The sequence below is a fragment of the Macaca fascicularis genome, chromosome 12, assembly GCF_037993035.2.
Source record: "Macaca fascicularis isolate 582-1 chromosome 12, T2T-MFA8v1.1".
NCBI lineage: Eukaryota > Metazoa > Chordata > Mammalia > Primates > Cercopithecidae > Macaca > Macaca fascicularis.
In genome coordinates this window covers 13,731,020-13,752,114 of record NC_088386.1, presented here as the reverse complement: position 1 = coordinate 13,752,114, position 21,095 = coordinate 13,731,020, and the positions used below count along the sequence as shown (strand labels likewise).

Below are 21,095 nucleotides of genomic sequence, written 5' to 3'. Positions count from 1 at the left end.
ATGATGTCGAGCATTGTTTCATATGTTTGTTGGCCATTTGTATATCTTCTTTTGAGAATTGTCTATTCATGTCCTTACCCCACTTTTTGATGGGATTTTTTTTTTCTTTTCTTACTGATTTGTTTGAGTTTGTTGTAGATTTTGGATATTAGTCTTTTATCAGATGTATAGATTGTGAAGATTTTCTCCCACTCTGTGGGTTGTCTGTTTACTCTGCTGACTGTTCCTTTTGCTGTGTAAAAGCTCTTTAGTTTAAGTTCCAGCTATTTATTTTTGTTTTTATCGCATTTGCCTTTGGGTTCTTGGTCACGAAATCTCTGCCCAAGCCAATGTCTAGAAGGTTTTCCAATGTGATCTTCTAGAATTTTTATAGTTTTAGGTCTTGGATACGGCATCTTGGATTTTTGTATATGGCGAGAGAAGAGTATCCAGATTCATTCTCCTACATATAGCTAGTCAATTATCCCAGCACCATTTGTTGAAAAATGTGTCCTTTCTCCACTTTATGTTTTTGTTTGCTTTGTTGAAGATCAGTTGGCTGTAAGTATTTGGGTCCTTCTCTGGGTTCTTTATTCTGTTTCCTTGGCTGATGTGCCTAGTTTTATACCAGTACCATGATGTTTTATTGACTATAGAGTTATACTATAGTTTGAAATCAGGTAGTGTGATGCCCCCAGATTTGTTCTTTTTGCTTAGTCTGGCTTTGGCTATACGGGTTTTTGTTTTTGTTTTTGTTTTGCTTCCACATGAAGTTTTAGAACTGTTTTTTCTAAACCTATAAAGAATGATGATGGTATTTTGATGGGGATTGCCTTGAATTTGTAGATTGCTTTTAGCAGTGTGGTTATTTTCACAATATTGATTCTACCCATCCATGAGCATAGGATGTGTTACCATTTGTTTGTGTCATTTCTGATTTCTTTCAGCAGTGTTAAACGCAAACTTTTTTTCCACTCATTCTTTAACCCAGAGCCCCTTGGCTTTGTTCCCAAAAAACTCCTGGTATAATTCTCCACCTCCTAATTTCCAGGTCACTAGACTCTTTCTAACCATCACTCTGCTTGAACTTTCTGTATATCTGGCCTTGCCCACACCCACACCCCTGTTTTCTGCTCCTACCTGGTGGACGCTGTCTCCTGTGCCGGGTCTCCTGGAACCCCCTGATCACTCCCTCAGTTTCCTTTGCTGGCTTCTCTTCCTTTTCACTCTCCTTAAGTGATATTCCCTATAGCTTAATCTTTGTATCTATTTGCATTCTCACCATGGTTTTAATGATCATGTTTACAGAATGATTCACAAACCTATATCAATCAGGACTCTTTGTCTCAAGTAATAGAAACCTGATTTCAGAAACAGAAACATAAATTTGCTTTAGACCGAGGCATCCTAAGAAACATGAATGACAGGAAAGCCTACCATATGCTGTCTTATATTACTTCTCTGTGTTGACCAACTACTTATACTGAAAATAATGACACAGAAGGAAAGAGAATTGTAATTCCTTACTCATCAATAAGGTGAGCAATGTTGGTAGAATGTGCACATATCGATTAAGATGAAAACAGTCGAGTAACAGAAACCTAATTCAAATTTGGTTAAGAAACAAAGGGAGAGGTTATTAACTCATTTATGTAACTCAGGACTCAACTGAGATGCTCATAATCTCTACTCCTTGAGGGGTTTGTTTTTGTCCGTGTCTCTCAGCTCTGCTTTTCTCCACATTGGCCTCGTTCTCAGGCAGTCCCTCTCTACCTGGTTATAAGTCCAAAATGCTCTATGATGTCATGGTCCTCATGTCTCATCATCCCAGAGGAAAAGGGTGTCTCTTTCCCCACAGATGTAACCAGGTTCCTGTGGAGGACACGGCTTTGCTAAGCCTGCCTGCCTTCTGTGTCCTCCTCTGGGGGTGAGTCCACCTCCCCAGAACCATGGGGACTGAACAGGATTACTACAGAGCAGCAAAGAAGTGGGGTACCAAAGGAAGGGTGGGTTGTGGAAGGGATGGAAAGGGGAAGGAGATATTACATTTATTTTGACAATTTGAGGAGGTCTAGATTTAGGACATCAGGGCTGTCATCCTGGTTCTTTGGGTTTCTTGTCTTTTGTCTGTATAATAGGAAGGTTGGAATTCTAAGGCCCTCTGTCCACCATCATCTTTCTTTAATTCTATGAATAATGGACACATAAAGCAGAAGCTTTTGAAGGTGCCTCTGGGCATAGTCTGAGGGGCAGCAGAGCACAGTGGTTAGGAGCGTGAACTCTGGAAACAGATGTGTCATTCTGTGTGTGTTCATCATCTCGGAGTCTGCTCAGTGGGTGTAGTCTCACAGAGCCCCAGGCTCAGAGAGCCTCACACTTATTTTAATGCTCTGCTGTCACTGTCTTGAAATTCTCGACAATTTTATGTTTGAACTTATGTTTTGCAAGTGAATTCTGACAGACATTGGAGCATGAACGTGAGTAGGGAAGATAAGCACAATATGTTAAGCTCAATAAGAATAATGGGGTATCTGCTGTTCCTTGCTACCTTATTTCCTTACAGAGTTCACAACACCTTGTGAACACAGAATTCTGGCGGACCCACAATACATGGGAGTTCAGTGAGACTTAAAGAGTAAAAGGTGAGCGTGGCATATTGGCATATCTGCATATCTACCACTGACTTTTTGCTTGGGCCAGAACTTGCTTTGAATGCAGAAAGAAGGCCAAAGCATTCCAAGAAACGTGAATGACAGGAAAGCCGACCATACACTCTCTCATGTTACTTCTCTGTGTTGGCCAACTACTCGTACTGAAAATGATGACATAGAAGGAAAGAAAATTGTAATTCCTCACTCACCAAGAAGCCCAAGGTGAGCAGTGTTGGTAGATTGTGCACATATCAAGTGAGATGAAAACAGTTGAGTTGGTTTTGCGCAGCATTTCTATCATTCTGGAGAGAGTGAAATACACACACATGAGCAACAAAATAATGAATTGTGAAATTTTGATTATTCTGCATGTGAGTTACATGCTCTTCTATTTGCACTGAAAACACATTGCACAACATAAAAATGAATGGTACAATTCATACAATGACAAAATTAAATTTTTTATTAAAATAACATTAAATGGCAAATTAAACATCATAACAAGTTGAGAGAGAGACTTAGAAAGAAAGGAAAAAAGCTTTATATTTTCCTACCTTTAATGGCACTTCTTTCCCTGCTTTTGGAACAAAAAGCCTCACATTTTGATTTTGCACTAAGCCCCACAAATTATTTAGCCTCCCCCTGAATCAGCAAATGACTTTACCTCTTGGCGATTCTGTTTCCCTATTTGTAAAGTGGGCACAACCACAGCAGTGTCTCTATTATTGGACTATTGAAAGAATGAACAGTGCTTAGCATTCAGTAGTTGCTCAATAAACATAACCTTTTATTATAAAAATGAGTTAGTATAAAACATATCTTTATGATGTAGAATAGTCAATCTTTTTTGTTTGTTGGTTTGTTTTTGAGATGGGGCAGGGTGGTTCTCACTCCTGTTTCCCAGATTGGAGAGCAATGGCATGATCATGGCTCACTGAAGCCTCAGCCTCGGGGCTCAGGTGATTCTCCCAACTCAGCCTCCTGAGTAGCTGGGCCTACGGGCATGCACCACTATGCCTGGTTATTTATTTGTTTAATTAATTAATTTATTTTTGTATTTTTAGTAGAGACAGGCTTTTGCCACATTGCCTAGGCTGGTGAATTATTAAATCTTAAATTTCCCTCGATGGTGACTTTCTGTAAGCCAAACTTGATAGCGAATTCCCCTCTCCTATACTTTTCCTATGTTGGAGTAACTTGAATTTTTCACAGTAGCTTCATTAATAGGCTCACTTAATTTACTACTTAAATGATGCCACTGGTATTAGCCGAATACTTTATGTAGTCAGCAGTAGAATAAATAAAGTCAAAGAAATCTTTTAGGAGGAGACTATTGTGGAGCTATTTTTTTTAATTCCAAATAAAAACTGAGGTAAGGATTAAGCTATTGTTTATGTGAAAAAGCAGAAAAGGACACTTTCTACTTCTCAACAACAGATGGCGACGTAGCTAAGCAAATAGAGGACATTGTTCTCGGAGAAAATTCTGTCTTCAAGTGTGAGGAAGCAAAGCTATAAACAACATATGGAAAACAATGAACATTTTAATTAGGTGTTAATAACTGAATATTGAATCCTTGTCTTCCACCTAACTCACAACAATGTTATGACAGCTAATTAATAAGTGATTGTAAAGGAAATGATTAATTATTTACAGTAATAATTAGAATAGCTTACATGCTTGTAATCGTAAAATGGTTTTAAAAGTAGACAGATGCAAAGCAAGTTATTATTCTGTTGTTACAGAAATACTGCGGTGCCTCTTTCGGGATGCTTCCTATTATCATTCTGCATTGTCTGGATTTAATAAGCAGGCACCATCATGCATTTTTTTTCCAGCAAGTTTCATTTCAGCCATGGAATAGAAAATCATGTATGTGTTGTTTTTAAAGGATTTTCTGTCATACTTATTTGAAATTACATACATGGGAGTACACATGAAGGCCTACCGGTGTGGGGGGAACTTTTTGGAAAGATATTAACCACAGAACGAACCAAAACAAAACCCTGGACCAGAAGAATAAAGTCTCCCCCTAGAGTCTCTGTTTGTAGCATCTGATTCTCATATATAAAATCAAAACTAAAAAGCAACTATATAATCCCAAACTTCTCCTCCTCCGCCTTCTCATTCCATATTTCAAATCTCTTTGAACTGTCTCATGTCTTCAGGATATAATGAAATCCCTTGCTCTGGAAGGAAGCCACAACAGATATATTTCAAGACCTTTCCCTTTCCTTTCTGCTGGTAGCAGAGCTAATGCAGTTTACTTATTAGATGAGTCACCATGGATACTGATACACTCAAGCCAAGTCTACCCTAGTGAGGGGAATTGGAGAATTGCGGCAATTATCTCATAATTTAAATAAACAAAGCTTCCCTCATTTTTGTTTCAGCTACCTGAATTTTTCAAGTGAATGTCTAATTTTAGTTTTGAATTATTAGAGGTGGTTCTTGTCTCAACCTTCTTATTAGCTAGCAGAGCTCTGGACTGCTTCGCGGTGAAGTACTTTAAGAATGTGCACCCAAGGCAAATGTATTCTGTGCTTTCTATTTTATCATCCCAAGCATTTCTACTTGGCGTTTGGGGAAACAATGTGAATAACTCAAGTCCAGGATGAAACATTTCTGGAAGGCAGACAATATTGAGATCTGGAAATGGTTGTTTGGAGAGCCTAGATATTTCCAACCAGACAAAGACATTCATAATACCACATCCTTCCGGACAATATGGACCCCAACACGTTTTGTGTGGATCACATGTTTCTTGGCTGGCCCCAGTCCAAGACACAACCTGTACCAAAACTTCCAACTGGGAGTTTACGGCTGATCCTGGCCACCTCTCTTAATCCCATCTTTCTTCTCAGACCATGTCCCAACCTTGCCAATGTGAATTCCTCCATCTTATTACCCCTTACTTATTGCAAGTGAACGTTCTAGGGAGACAGAGGAGCTTTGCAAGTGTAAGTCATGGCTGACATTTCCGGGTCCTAAAGCGTCATGTTGTTGTTCTTTAATAACTAGTTTCAATGTCTTAATTACTCAGCACCTTTAAGCCACAATTGTTTGGCTTCAAATAGGACCTGGGTGATGGTAGTTGCTAAGGTGTGAGCCCAGAATGACTATGATCTGCATTTCTTTTCATACTGTGCATTTTCGAAGACTGACTCTCAATTTTCAGCTTTTGCCACTGCCTGTAATATGTCTTGCTCTATGTGACTCAGCATGAAAGGCTTGTCTGACAATCCTATCTCTAATTTCTTATCATTTGCCAGCAGGAGATAGCCATGTTGCCTGTTCAGAGGAGGAGCATCTGTCTGATTGGACAGCATGCTGTGGGTGGAAAGGCTAAATGTCGGTAGAAGTGGACGCTGGCAGTTGACAGACCTGGGTTTGAATCCCATTCTTTCACTTCAGTCATGTGCAATATTTCTTACCTTCCCTGAACTTCAAATTTTATTTCTGTAAAACAGGGATAATAATACATATCTGGCAGAATAGTGATTAGAAATAACTTGTGTAGGCCGGGCGCGGTGGCTCATGCCTGTAATCCCAGCACTTCAGGAGGCCGAGGCGGGGGGATCACAAGGTCAGGAGATCGAGACCATTCTGGCTAACATGGTGAAACCCCGTCTCTACTAAAAATACAAAAAATTAGCCGGGGTGGTGGTGGGCACCTGTAGTCCCAGCTACTCAGGAGGCTGAGGCAGGAGAATGGTGTGAACCCGGGAGGTGGAGCTTGCAGTGAGCCAAGATGGGGCCACTGCACTACAGCCTGGGCGAGCTCCATCTCAAATAATAATAATAATAATAAATAAATAATAAATAAATAAATAACTTGTGCAAAGTGCCCGGCAAAAGGTGAATGCTTAATAACGGTAAACATTGTTAAAACTGCTCTTTATGCAACAGGAGAGAAGATATTTCTATTCTTTTGCTATTATGCCTCATTCCCCTTTCTCTACCATAGCAGGACTTTACCCCTCAGTTACTTATTTTCCAAAAACATATTGTGAGCCCAACACTGTAGGGAACACAAATAGCATGTGGTGCTGTGACTCTGTCTTTAATCAATTACACTCTCATGAAGAAAAGACAAAATGGATATGCATGAAACACAACAATAATAATATCTAATATAGATTGAGAATTTTACTCTGTGACACATTTGTGTTAATGCTTTACAAATTGGATCTCATATCATCATCACAATCATCCAGTCAACAAAAGTATTGTTGTCATCCCAATTTTACAGAATAGAAAAACCTCAGAGAGGTTAAGAGTCTTGCCCAAGGTCACACAGCTAATAGTGGCAGAATCAGGACTTAAACTTGGGCCATCTGACTCTGGAAACTGAGCCCTTAACCACACTGTTTAATTGTTCACATGGACAGTATGAAGTGATGCAAACAAAAGGCTGTCAATTTTCAGAGGCTGGACAGACCATAGTAGGGTGGAATTTACCCAGAACATTTTTTGGAGGGAGTGTACCTTCATCTGAGTCCCACGAGGCTTTCTTTAAAAGGGAATGGTTAACAGTAAAAATATAACAGTCACAAGAAGGTGAATTAGAAGTTCCCCATGAAACCACATGTCCATCATTTTTCTGCTTGGCTTAATGCCAGGGCCTGAATCTTCTCAAGTAATTCATGGCTGGTTCAGGTGTCCCCAGTATCCTGTGATCTCATTTCTCTTACATCAATCATTTGGACATCATTGTTTAAGGAATCAAGGGATTTTTGTGCAGGAAGGGATGCCAGGCATCCCGTCATGACCTCGAGGGAGAGGGTGGCAGTTGCCCAAGGTGACACAGCTGCCCCAGCTAGGAACTGGGTCTCTTGACTGCCAGACTCATTCTCTTTCTGCTTTGACACATTGGGACCTTGCCTTTGATGGCATCAAGGATGGGGGTATAGGTCTTACACAAATTCTCCCAGTTCTGTTTCAAGTGGTTATAGCACATAGCACTGTGCAATACTCATTTCCTCATTGGTACTTCCTTTCTCTGTATCAAGGCAGTAAGAATTTCCCAAAAGACGTTATTGGTCAGTCCGCATCTCCCTCATCAAAATGCTACTCTACTGTCTTGTGGAGAATCAAACACAATATGCTGGGGGCCCCTTCTCTCCTCCCGAGAAGTTGTGTTTCCCCCCAAACGGGAAGCAAAGCATGTTCACACTCAAAATCCTGAGCGTTTGATTAGATTTTAAAGTTGGCTGTACACCCTCTTCCTGCCACCCAATATGTTATGGGTTTGGCTGGAGACGTTTTTGTTTTGAACTAATGTCTTCATTTAAAACAAAAATTCAGAGCCTGGTTCGACAAATGCATAAACAGGTATCCAATTCAGAGTGACTTCTTCGAAGAGGCAGCCTCTCGCCGGCTGTCAGTGGGTCCTTGGTGAGTCGTTTGATGCATTCACTGCATTTTATATTACTTAATGTGGCTTACGTATCTGCCAATAAATCTGAAATACAGGTCACAGAATATGTAGCTCAAGGAAATCCATAAAAGTAGTAGAGAGAGGCTTCACTAACTGCATCAGATTGCCAAAAGCTGAGGTCATTTCCTCTTGCTAAAAACGTAGAGCTCCATAAATTATTTTTATCACCTCCAGAGTCAAGCAAACAGTTTTGCACAGATGCCAAAGGGGTTTCATTGCCTTTTCTCCTCTTTAAGCTGAAAACATTTTCCCAAGTCTTTGCAAAGTGATTGTGTTTATCCTCCCTGCACCACCCCCCCCCCGCCCCCCGCAGCATTGTTAACGTCCTGGTGTATTGCATGTAAATCTAGTAACATAAACACAACTGCATCTGGCTAGGGTCTTCAGTGAAAGTTACGCAAACACCTGAGCCTAGAAGATGGTTCTGACCTCGGTTTAAATATTCCCTATGATTGGGAGTTGACATTGTTTCCTTGAAGATATTTTTAAGGAGATGTTAGGTATGCAGAGACAGTAAAAATGAGCAGTGAACATTCAGTGGAGAACTTTATAGAAAACACTACTGAATTAACTTACAGTACATTTGTTAAACATGAGCACCTCTAATAATGACATTTCATTTAACAATGCCCTTTGTCTTTTCAGTTCATCAGTTACCTATTTCAGTAATGAACTGCAGTCATACCATTCTGATTTTCTCCTAATGTAAAGGCTCAGCTCACTTCACCGCCAGTGAAGCATGATGCTATTATTCAGTTCCTGGCTTAGGAAAAAAGCTGTAGAATATATCACAATTCTAATTGGCTAACAAATATTAAGCCCTACAATTGTTAAGGGCACCCAGTGATTCTGTTTAGCTTTTGATGGGAATAAGTAAAATAAAGAAAGGGGAACGGTTTGAAGGAAAAAAAAAAAAAGGTTAGCGTGTATACTTTATGAGCAGTAACCCAAGTATCCATTGAAAAAATATGAGCACACATTATATTTAATAGCTCAAATGTTATCTTAATTCTTTATCAACAATTCATGCAGATAGCTTAATACCAAATATTTTAGTTAGGATTAACAATCTGTGAAACAGAAGGTGTAGCAAATGAGAGATGGAATTTGTTCTACCTGCAGTCGCACGAGGAGCCAAATGTAAGCTACTGGAAGACTGGGTCATGCATGAGACATTCTTTTTCTGCCAAGTAAATGCAGGCAGATTTGGAAAATATTATGTCTCTCGTAGCCCCGATTTATACTTCCCACGGAAGGTAATGAAGCCTGGGTCCAAACTTATTTTTGTCCCTTTTGCAAAGCTTTCCTCGGAATGAAAGATGGGTCCCTTCCTTGTTTTCCTTTTTCCACGTGGCAGAATTCACTAAGGCATCTCCCCCATCTCTCTTTTGAACTCACCACAACATCTCATTAGTAAAGGCAAGATTCAGCTCACCATAATCTTTCCCCAGCTGGGGCAAAGCTGCACAATTTACAATAGATCTTTGGAAAACTGCTTTTAACCGAGTGCTGCTGCATCTATAGATCTCTCTCAATTACCCACAGTAAATTTAGGCATTGTACAAGAGCAAATTTTACAGTCCATGAAGAGATGAAGTAAAATCTAGATGAAATTCATTGTGACAGATTCCCAGTTAGTGCTCTGATGTGTCTGTATTACAGAAGATAGACATTCTATTAGCATGGAAGCTCCCATAATGGACTGTGAATCATCTCAGGTAATAGAGATGCCAAGCAGAATGACTGAAAAGCACTATTGAATTCCATTAGAGCTCTTTGTTTTTAAATCAGTCATTTCTTGTGAATAACCAACTATACACTTCTTGACCCTATCTCCAAGTGATAATTGTGGACTAATATTACAATACATTAATCTGAGTTACTGTGCAATTAGCATTTCAGCTGCAGGCTTATTTGGGGTCTCCTAAATGCAAAGGCCCATTCCTTTGGAAGCCACAGCTTATATTTCAAATGTGCAGTTTCAGAAAGGGCCTCTTCCATGATGCCATTTCGAGTTCTGTTTCCACATTCTGGAGTTGTTCCTTGGTCATCCTGTTTTCAGGGATTTTGTATTGTAACTTTGTGACTTCCTGCCCTTTCTCATTTAAAGATTTCTGCCTACACCAGGTCAGACATCAAAGGAAAATAATTATCACAAAGGTAAGTCTATAAGGAAACCATTTTAAATAAGCCAAGTCAGCAAATCTTTTCTGCCTTTTTAAAATCTCAAATATGTAGCTAATCTTTAGGAAAATAAAGAACATCACATTCTACTCCATAAACAGCCCCACCTAATCTATCAATTAAACACGATTGATCAGACACAGTGATTACTTGGATAATTAGTACAGGGTTTAGGTTTATGCTGTACTCTGAAGCCTTTGGGATGTCTGCATAATTACCATTTGTACAGTAGATCGAGTTATAGGAATTCTGCTATTCAATTGTAAACATGAAGCACTTAGAATAGACAACTCGAACTAGTGCATGTTTCTTAATTCATTGCATTTGATACAAATGCAACAGCTTGTCATGAGGCAAAGCTTTATTTGGCCAAAAGCTCCGAAGTTAGTATATATACATTTAAAAAACAACCTATCTCTTCTTGTATCTAGTGTCTTCCATCTGATTTGCAAGGCAGGAGAGAGGTAATTTCACAAGGGGACTGTGGCATCCAAAGCACAGCAACTTGAGTTGAGTCACTTCAATATTTTCCCATAAATTCCCTGGGACAACTTTAAAAAGAGTCGACTTTACATCTTCTGTCTACAATCATCTATTTTCACATTGAGATGAACAACATTATCCTCATCTGCGGGAGGATCTGAGACTAGCGCCTCAACACGAGGCTTTCTACTTAATGTTGTAATGACAGGTGTAAGATTAACTTTGTTAGGTGTCTAGCCACTCATGCAAACTAAATTAAATTAATGGAACAAATTTCTCTCATAATTAAGATAAAAATTCATGTCAGCTGTAACCTTGCTGTACACTAATTATATACAAATGATTTATCATCTGCTTCGCCCAGAATATTAATCCTTACCTCATTGATAACTGCAGCCAGTGTTAAGAGATGAGAGTTGATTAACTATGACAGATTGGGCAACCACAGCCCTCGGTGCCGGCGCTACCAGTGAAACCAATAACACTCAAGTAGCTCTCTGTGTTTAAAATGCATTCCCATGGAAACAGATGCATGCTTAATGAAGGATACTGAGATTATTTTCAATAATGACTGATATTGGAACAGTGGGCAGAGCTGATCAATAACAATTAACCACTTAGTCTGCTAAAGACATGGTTAGAGAAAGCAGGTTATTTACACATTAGCAGAACCTTATTCGAAGCCGAGTGCTCCATAATGTCTCTATGCTGCACCGTTTCTCTTTTTCCCTGACTGGGAGGGGCTCCATGGTGGAGAGATGGTATTGTGCCAAGCGCCCTCCTGTCGCCTCTTAGCGCCTGCTTATGAAATGAGTGATTGATGTTGCCAGCGGTTCTTTGGATGCTCTCAAGATAGCTGCCAAACGTATCAAGGAAACTCCAAAAGCAACTGTGACCATGAAACTAATATTGCTTTGTATGGATTTGGTTTGGTGGAAAACTTTACTGCCAAGGCGTAACTCAATTGTACAGAAATTTCTTTTGATCTTTCATTGTATGCTCTTTTATTTAATTTTAAAGAATCCAAGACGAGTTGTGCAGATATTTAAGGAAACCTTTTGCTTTGGACTCCTGTCATACTGGCTGGGAAGGGCTTTAATAACATAAATTTAATAATAGATATGGCTTTCAAAGCTATTTGGAAATTTGCACTTTTATTTTGTATTAATTTGAATCACCCCAGGAGTCAAGATCTTGCAATGCTAATTACTAATATAGACTCCCAGAATCCCTACCCTGACAGTCAGCTTGGAGAAATCCCAACTCCCTGGGCCAAAAAGTGTTAATAAAAAGTGATTAGCTACTTAGGCCAAGGCATATTATAATAATGCATTATATTTCCCTTGAATGGGTGATGTGCATTCTCATTTCTCTGAATGAAGAAAATGGTTGAGGGAGATGAAAATTCAGTCACTTTGACTGGCATTATTACTGAAAGAATCAAGCTTTTAAAACAAATAGAATGCTGCTTTCTCTGCACTTCTTAGATTTAAGATTCAAATCTGAAAATGCAAATAAACAGAAATGTACCCTTTCTGTTTACCAGTCTAGTTCATCTGTTTGCTCTGTTTTGCAGACCTATGTGTGAACTAATGCAAGCAGCTAATGCCGAGCCTAACATGCTCCATATGTTTTAGAACTTTTAAGGTGAAGAAAATAACTGGCCTTTTTCTTCCTTTAGCCCTGTGAGACAGACATTCTCCACTTAAATTATCAGCCACAGGGCATCCGTGGCTGGGACTCCACACAGATGCTAATGAATTTGGAACAACATTTAAGTGGCTGAACAAAAATGGATCCTAAACACCCCAAATCAAGCGCAGCAAACAAGAAATAGGCTGACACATTTCTATCAGGAAGGCAACCAGAATGTCAAACTCTTGAATGATATTGGGTGATCTCAGCTCTGTTTTATCATCTCAGTAAATAAATCTAGAGATGATAAACAACCATAAATACCTGTAACAAATGCTCCATAAAAACCAAATCTTAAATATATTCCACACATCCCTCTCCAATCCCCATCCTCCACCCTAGCCGCCACCAAAAAAAATGACTAACCTTTGACCAAACCTCTAGGTAGAAATAGAATTACATTTAACACAAAGGTAGTAATAATAATACTATATTTTATACCCACAGAGACTAGAGTATTAGAAGAAAACAAAATGACACTCTCAGGGTACAGGCTCGTTAGTTGTTCTTATTGGGGGTACCTGTTTATTACCTTTCTGAAAACACCACGATCTTCCCCCAGTGCAGAGGACTTGAATCCTTACTACAGCTGAAACAGTTACACCCCTCCACCCTGGCTGGAAATGCAGTAGAGGCAATTACCCTTTCCCTACCGTCTGAACAACACAATTATTGGGAAGATAATAAGATTATCCAGGCTTTTGCTTCTTAAAATTATACTGAGGAACACAAACTGAATACTGTTTCCTATGCATTCATCTTAAAAACAAATAAGGGAAGTAAAAATGTGCCTCTAAGCTAATGAGGACCCTGAGACAGAGCCATAGATACATTTTCTCACTTGCCTAATGAGCAAAGTGACAGACAGTGAAACAGTTCACACTTGAGTAATTCTCTAGTCATCAGCAACTGCAGAGGGGCCCCTCCTGCTAGGGTTGTGGAGGGGGGTGGTCGGGAGATGTAATAAATAGAGCCTGGCTCTGCTGGCCAGAATAAGTTATCACAAAGAGAGAGGTCTTAGGGTACACTCCCCAAGGAAATTTAACCAGAAAAAAGAGCCCATTGAAGGCATCTCCAGCCTTACATTCAATTAGAATTAAATTAAAACAATGGAAAAAAGAAATCACCTGCTCCTCATCAGGCCAGCTGCCTGGAGGGGGTGGGGTAGCTAGGAATCTGGAAGGCAATGACCCCTCCCCACTGGGATCTACACACTGTTTTTAATCCGTGCTGTCTTCTCTAGACCTCGCTGTCATGGAAGCATCCTTTCCGGGGAAAATGGGGAAAGTGGGCAAAGGTTAAAGGCAGTCAAGGTGGTGAGGAAGCGGGTGTGTGTGTGTGTGTGCACATGCACACATGCGTGCAAGAGATAGAAAGCATCTTTTTATTGACTACTTTTAGCGCGTGTGCATAGGGCAAGCAGATCTTGCAAATTCACCACGTTTCCGGTTTGGTCGTTAGAAGGAAGGGAACTGAAACTTGTTCCTTGACAACTATGTGCCAGGCCCTGTTTGTCCTTATTGCAACCTCATGCTGACACTGGGAGTGGGCTCTGTGCTAGTTCAGTCACTTTAAAGGGGAATGAACTGAGGTCTCAGTCTGCTAAGCTATTTGCTGAAGCTCACATGGCCAGTAAATGGAAGCAGAGATCCAAATTTCAGTTTGCTTGGCTCCAAAGCCCAAAGCCTATGCTCTTTCTACTCAAAATCTCCCAGTATCCCTCACCAGGAGGCTGATAAAGGAGAAGTGCCGAGTGAGACGTTGGCCAGAGAAGTGGGAGCTGAGCTCAAAACATGACGTCTCTTGTCCATTATCACTAGTTTAACCCTGGGCCCTAGCAGGTTGGTGTGATTCAGGACTAAAGCTCAACACTGGGGTTCCCAGGATGCCAAATATACAACATCTGCAATCTTCAGACATTTGTTTTGATATCACTTAATATCACACATACATATGGCTTAAAACCTGTTCTAAATATTTAGCACATTCTGTGTCTTTTTATCTTTAGTGCTTTAATTGCCACAGTATCTTCAAAATTAGTGGGCCGACTCCAGCACTTAGAAGAGAAGCCTGTTTAATGCGTGCCAGTGCTCCGTCTTCTAGAGGTTCTTTACTTTATTCAAATTACTAATCATTTAGAGCATCACTAAAAGCCTTTTTCCCTTGCTCCCCATGCATGCTTAACCTAATTAACTATAAATGAGGAAAATGCTATCCACATTAAAAGGAAATGTTAACCTATAAATTATCCCACTATTTCTGGTGAGGCTAAGGACTCCTTTAGAAAGCTTAACTGTGGGGAGAATTTCAGTTTATGTGCATTCCCTGCCCTCCCTCACTAGAATGGGCTGCAGAATCTCCCATTTCTGGTGGATTCCTTTGTCTGTATTTATATTTTCTTAAATTGACTCCCTTTGTGTTTGCTTACATACTCTCAGGAAACTAGAATAATCTATAAAATGCTCCCCAGGAGCCCACTGGGGTGAAAATCTATCAAGTGACAACCTAGATTTGTCCCTCAGTGCAGAAAATTCCTATTCTCATACACTTTTCCCAGACAGATCCCATCGTAGGAAGCCAACAGTGTCTTGAGAGCCTCAGATCACAGACCCCAAAGTATTCTCCCTCTGGCTGACCACACCTGACCCGGCCCTGTGATGGCTTCCTTCCGAGCCACTCCATTAGGGGGGTTGACACAAATAGGGCAATTCTTTTGAAAATTCTTGTCAGAAAGAATACCCATTAACACATTCATCTGAAAGACCAGATTAATTTGTCAAATTATCCTAGATTTGACCTTTGAGAGCTGAGGGCAGGCCTGCGTCAGAACAGAGTGTGGAACACGAAATTGGTTATGGAGCAAGACGAGAGGCTGAGAATGTGGATCATCCTCAGAAAACGCTGTCCAGGGAAGGCCTGAAGCAAATCATGGGCCAAGGGTGGAGGCCAAGTGACGGGGACAGAGAGGCGAAGACAAGGGCAGCAGTGCCCACAACAGGAATTCCTACTCTTCAACTTTGTTCGTAGTGGTCCCTACTTTTAATATATGTAATGTATTAAGACAGACAATTCTGAGGTTGTAGTAACAAGGGAAATGCAACTGGCACAGACAACTCCTGATTCTCTTTTTCATGACCCCCCTATTTGGGCTAACCTTTGTTCTGGTTGCCAAGTTCATGACAAACCCCAGTTCATTCCTGCAGCCATGCGGGAAACTCTAATCTTGGAAGGTATTGGAAGGCTTCTGCCCTGCAGTCTTGTTGTGGGTGTATGCCTCCAATTCCTACCCTGGGCTCCGTGAGATGGGGAGTAGTGGAGGCTGTGATCAGGTCACTGGGGAATACCCGAGTCCAAGCAGGCTTGCCATCCACACGTGCAGTCAATTCTTGATTATCCACACCAATGGTCTGTGACCCAGGCCCAGGTAATCCCAAATAATTGACAATCCAAAAGGAATTTCTCTTTGGTTTTGGAATATGCTTTGCTTTTTCTAGCTGCAGATCCCTGCTCCCACTTACGCTTTCCTTGTTGGATATTAAGAATCATTTATGTTCCTTTAGTTGGGCACTTGGTCTGAGCAATGGCTTGAAGTAAGCTTCATATTGAAAATTTGCCTACTCTATAGACAAATGATTCCCTTGCAGGCAGTTGAATTTGACAGTATCATATATTGCATAAAGAATCATCTGTCCAGGCTAGTGTTGTTAATTCATTCATTCATTCACCCGTTTGACACACATGCATTGAGCTCCTACTGTGTTCTAGGACTGCACGATAAATTAGAGCTACGGAGATGAAAGATGGAGCCCTAGCTCTCAGGGGATGTACCTTCTAGTGGGGCTTAATGGAATAGATTTTAGTATTTTCCTCCGGACCTGCACAGACCCACTGCATATTCACTTCTTCCCATTTTCGGCTCCTCATCTAACTCCTTTTGTGTCAGGAGTTTCAATATTTTGGGGAAAGTGCTGTAGATGATTGCTGGGTTGCGCAGTGTTTCCCAGAGATGGGAAGAACCCAGGCCACTTTCATTTTTGAGGGTCCAGATATATTAAAAATAGAAGAGAGGCCAAAACAGGGGTGCAAATGTGTGGTAGATTTTAAATGTTTACATTTAATCAATTAATATTTTGATACTCCAAAATTCTAGTGATCATATAACTGCATTTGGATAAAATGTCAAAAGTCTAAATTCCAAGCCCTTTATGAATGTGAGATGTAGCTCCTCTCTTTCCCATTCCCCACTCATGCTCAACCCCTGCCAAGAAAAGCCCTGACTGTGGGGAAGGAGGTCTAAATGGGACTGAATGGGGAGTCATTTTAATGCTCAAAGGAACCTCTACAGACATGAAGCACAGTTGGTCCATGGCTCTGTGCCTTGTGGTCACAGGGAATAGTTCTCAGCGAGGCAGACACATCTTAAGCTCTTTACTCAAGAGGCATCAAATCAATTTGTTTCTACAAAGTTCTCCCTTTCCCATAGCATTAAAAGGACCCTAGCAGAGTGCCTGGCTAACAGCTACCACTCTGTTAAGCTCATCCCTTCTGAGTATCACCATCTTCTTCACTGCCACCTCCACACACACCAGTATTTATCCTTAGCCCTCTTATTGAAAAGCCCATGGAAGATAAGAAACTTCTGACAATGTGAAAATTGGAGTTAAGGCTCAGAGGTTGCTACTCATCTTATATTTTTGTTTCTGAACATAAAACCATAAAGAGAGCATGCTAAATAAATTTCTGGTGACATTTCACCCACTCAGTTATGATGGGTGCTGTATAATTATTTTTATCTCGATACCCATTGCTTATTAGCAACTTAGCAGGAATTCTCTCCCAGAGAAGATCAGCGTAATGTTTACAAACTTTTGTTTTCAGATAATAGGGATAGAAGGAGGCATTTTCTCTCTGTCTCTTTCCTCCTCCTAAATGTTCAGTGTTTGTTCGTGTTTGAACTCAGAAGTATTAACTCCCACAACCAATACCCTGGGTCCCCTGTGGTCTAGAAACGCAGACTAGTTAAGGCGTGTGAGTTGGGAAAGGACTTGGGCTGCTTTCATGGCTAATTTTGTGTATTTGAAATATCTGTCTAGGAGCCAGAATTATAGCTTCAGCTCTGCCTGTGGCCCTATTAATACACAGCTTAGCCCTTTGCTTCCTGGAAGAATCAGGCATCTTGTTCTTTTTTCAACTTCCTTCAGAGTGTCTCATGCTTCATTGCAAAAGATCTACTCCTCCTTTGCCTTATACTTTAGTCTTTATTTCTGCTCCCAACGCCTAATTTCTTTATTTTTCTAGTTATTTCAGACAGGAGTGATTCACAAGTTAGGCAGACTAGAATTGAAATGCTTGTGGTTGCTAAGAGGGCATTCAGAAGTCAATCCTTTAATACACACATTTCCCACAGGAGAACTTGTGGTTTAGAGGCATTCTCTTGTTGTGTGTGTGTGTGTGTGTGTGTGTGTGTGTGTGTGTGTCTGTGTGTGGTTAAAGGTTTGTAGGTCGAATAGTCAGAACTGGAGGTTGGAAACCACAGAAAGAACAAGAGGAACGGACTTGTGGTTGTGAAGAAGCAGGTGAGGGGAGAAGGCCTCATTAGTCCCTCTAGTGGGGAGAGATGAAGTTAGCGCAAACTTTTGTGAAGTCAGACTCATTTTACACAGAATGTGATGATGTGCTGTCCATTGAGAGAAAAACTCATGGTTTAAATGAAAGCTAATGTTTTGCAAGCATTTATTGTGGCAGGCACTGCATAAGTGCTTTACATAAATGCATCTCACTCAATCTTTCTCAACATTTCTATGAATTGAACCTGTAAAAATCCCTATTTTACAAAGCCATGAAGTAGAGAAGTTAAGCATTGACCCTGGGTCTGTATGACTCTAGAGTCTGCGGGCTTGACAATCACCATGACACAAAACACATGCTTAGAAGCTATTCTCAGAGCACAGGTCATCCCTGTCTTTGTATTGACTGGGAGAGGGAAACCAGGACTAGTGCTGTAGTCTGTTCCAGGTCCATACTGCTGGGTAACACACTGCTATAAAACTTACCACTTTATAGTATCTCACGATTGTGTGGCTCAGAAATTTAGGCAAGACTCAGCTGGCAATTCCACTTCTGGTAGCTTTGACATAGGTCACTCACTGGTATTCAGCAGGTGGATGGGCTGGTCTAGAGGCTCCAAGACAGCTTCAGCTGCATGTCTGCTGCCTGGCGGGCACAGGTGAAATGTTGGGTTCATTTGAGACTGTGATCAATGTATGGTGGTCTCAGGCTGGTTGAATGTCTTATATGGCTGCTCAGGATCCTAGAAAGAGTATTCCAAGATTCAGAAATGAGAAGCTTGAGTCCTGGGCCCAGAGCTGGCGCAGCCTCACTTCTGTAGTATTCTCAAGCTTACTGAAAGGAGAGTCACTCCGCGCTGTCCCTACTCCCACGCTTTCCACATGTGCCCCACCCTGAGGCTCCTGCCCCCACCAGCCCTCTGACACTGCCCTCCTTGAGGGTCACCAAGGATCTCTTCGTCACTAAACTCAAATATCATTTTGTTCCTGTCCATATCTTACACAATTTCTCAGCAACAGCTGACTTTGCCAATCATTTCTTTCTTGCAACTCTGCTTTCTTGGCCGTTCACACTACCTTCTCCTCTGCTTTGTCTTCCCCCAGGGAGATCTGGCAATGTCCAGAGACATTTTCAGTCATCACAACTGGGGTGCTACTGACATCTAGTGGGTAAAGGTCAGTGTTATTGTTAAATATCCAATAAGGTACAGGATGGCCCCCACAACAAAAAAATTATCCGGTCCTAAATGCCAGTAGTGCTGAGGTTGAGAAATCCTGCTCTGGTTTTAAAAAGAGGGTGCTGGAGACAGGATGAATCTTGGCACAAAGGAAACTCACTAATGGCAGAGTTTCTGGCCTCCTTGGGGAGTTATCTCTGAAAAGGGACTCCTTTCTGGTAAACAGCATGGTGTAATGGAAGGGGAAGGGGTTTGTGGTCAATAGATCTAGGTTTAAATCCTAACTTTCCTAAAGTGGAAGTCATAATTTCTATTTTGTGGAGTTGTCTTGATGAACAAATCAGATAACCTATATAAAGTATACAGTAAGTTCATAAGTGGTAGTCCTCCCCCTTAAGTCACATGATATAGCAGATGTCATGATATAGCAAGAGGTGGCTGGCACAGAATAAGAGTTGAATAAATATTTGCAGGATGAAATACGAATAAACTCATTGCCTTACTCCTTTAAGAGGTTGGTTGCCATGAGAGCTCTCGAGCTAGAAATGATTTATTTTTTTTCTGTCCTTTTTGGACCTAAGGTTTAAAGATAAGTTTCACAACTCTGCCTCATAGTCTGGCCCCATCGGTATAATAGCTAGTGAGGTTTTATGAGGCTAGGCCATTGGCTTGGCATGCAATCCTCCAATTAGAGGGCATGTGACTGCCCATAATATAAAACAGGAAATATGGATAGCTTTGTTCTCTTGTGGACACAGCAAAAGTGGCAGAGAAGAATAATAAATTCAGAGACCTATGTGGTATCTCTTGCCCTCAATATTGACACTAATTATGAAAAGAAAAGTTTGTATATTTGGGCATGGGGAGTGGTCTCTTCCCCTTTACCTTTTTGGTGCCTATGAACAAGGCATCAACCTAACTTTCTGCTGAGATTCAAAGACAGAATTACCATGGAGACCACCTCCTTGGGATTTTATATAGTACAAAATCATTGACATTAACATCTCCCTATATCTCCTTGTCTTGTTCTGATTCACCTTCCATATTGTAATCAAGGTAAGCTTTTGGAAATACACACTTTATCATGATACAATCCCCTACTTCCGATTAAATAAATTTCAAAATGTGTCATACAAGCCCCCATGTGATCAGGCCTTTCCATCCTTTGCTTCAGACTTCAACTCACCTCCCTACATCAAAGCCCCTTCATAGAGCTATGTCTCTCTCCTTCATGGTCCTTGGCAAAGCTATACAATGGTTCATTTGTTAGTGTCCTTCTTTGATTAGCATCAGTCTCTCTCTCATAAACTCTTTGCTCCATGACAGCTGGGATTGTGTATCTTTTAGCTTTCATAGTATCCCCAGAGCCTGGCATATCCCCCGAGCCTGGTTCAGTCAAGGTTTCCTAAATAAATGAATATTTAAACAGAATAGATGATATCATTAGTAAACATTACTTTCCTACTTCAGCCAAGGACCTAACCAAAACCCACTTTTTTTTTCTTCTAACTTTTATTTTAGGTTTGGGGGCTACATGGTGCAGGCTTGTTACATAAGTAAACTGCATGCCACTGGGGTTTGGTCTACAAATGATTTCATCACCCAGCTAGTGAACATAGTACCTTATAGGTTGTTTTTCCATCCTCTCCCTCCTCCCACTCTTCACCCTTAAGTAAACCCCTGTGTCTATTGTAGTTCCCCTCTTTGGGTCCGTGTATATTTAATGTTAAAATCTACGTTTCTCTAAATATGTGACTACCACTTCTACACCAAGGAAGGTGTGAGATATAAACAGTACAAGTTTACTGATGATGATGATAATGATGATGATGGTAATAGCTATGTAATACTAATATACAATTAAATAATAAAATAATTATGTAAAACAGTTAAATCTTCATTAATATTTGTTGAGTGC

At 40.6% G+C, this 21,095-nt stretch overlaps 1 long non-coding RNA gene across 2 annotated transcripts in view; it reads right to left on the bottom strand.

Moving 5' to 3' along the window:
* LOC123567885 (uncharacterized) overlaps positions 1–21,095 on the bottom strand; it is a 65,079-nt gene that overhangs the window by 18,704 nt on the left and 25,280 nt on the right. The window contains exons 3-4 of one of the 2 annotated variants that reach the window (XR_010579845.2): positions 18,486–18,742; positions 2,840–2,932 (exon numbers count right to left, since the gene is read on the bottom strand). This is a non-coding gene — a long non-coding RNA (uncharacterized lncRNA). Of the gene's footprint in view, positions 1–2,839; positions 2,933–18,485; positions 18,743–21,095 lie in introns of those variants that run through there. The other variant, XR_010579844.2, reaches the window with a different exon arrangement.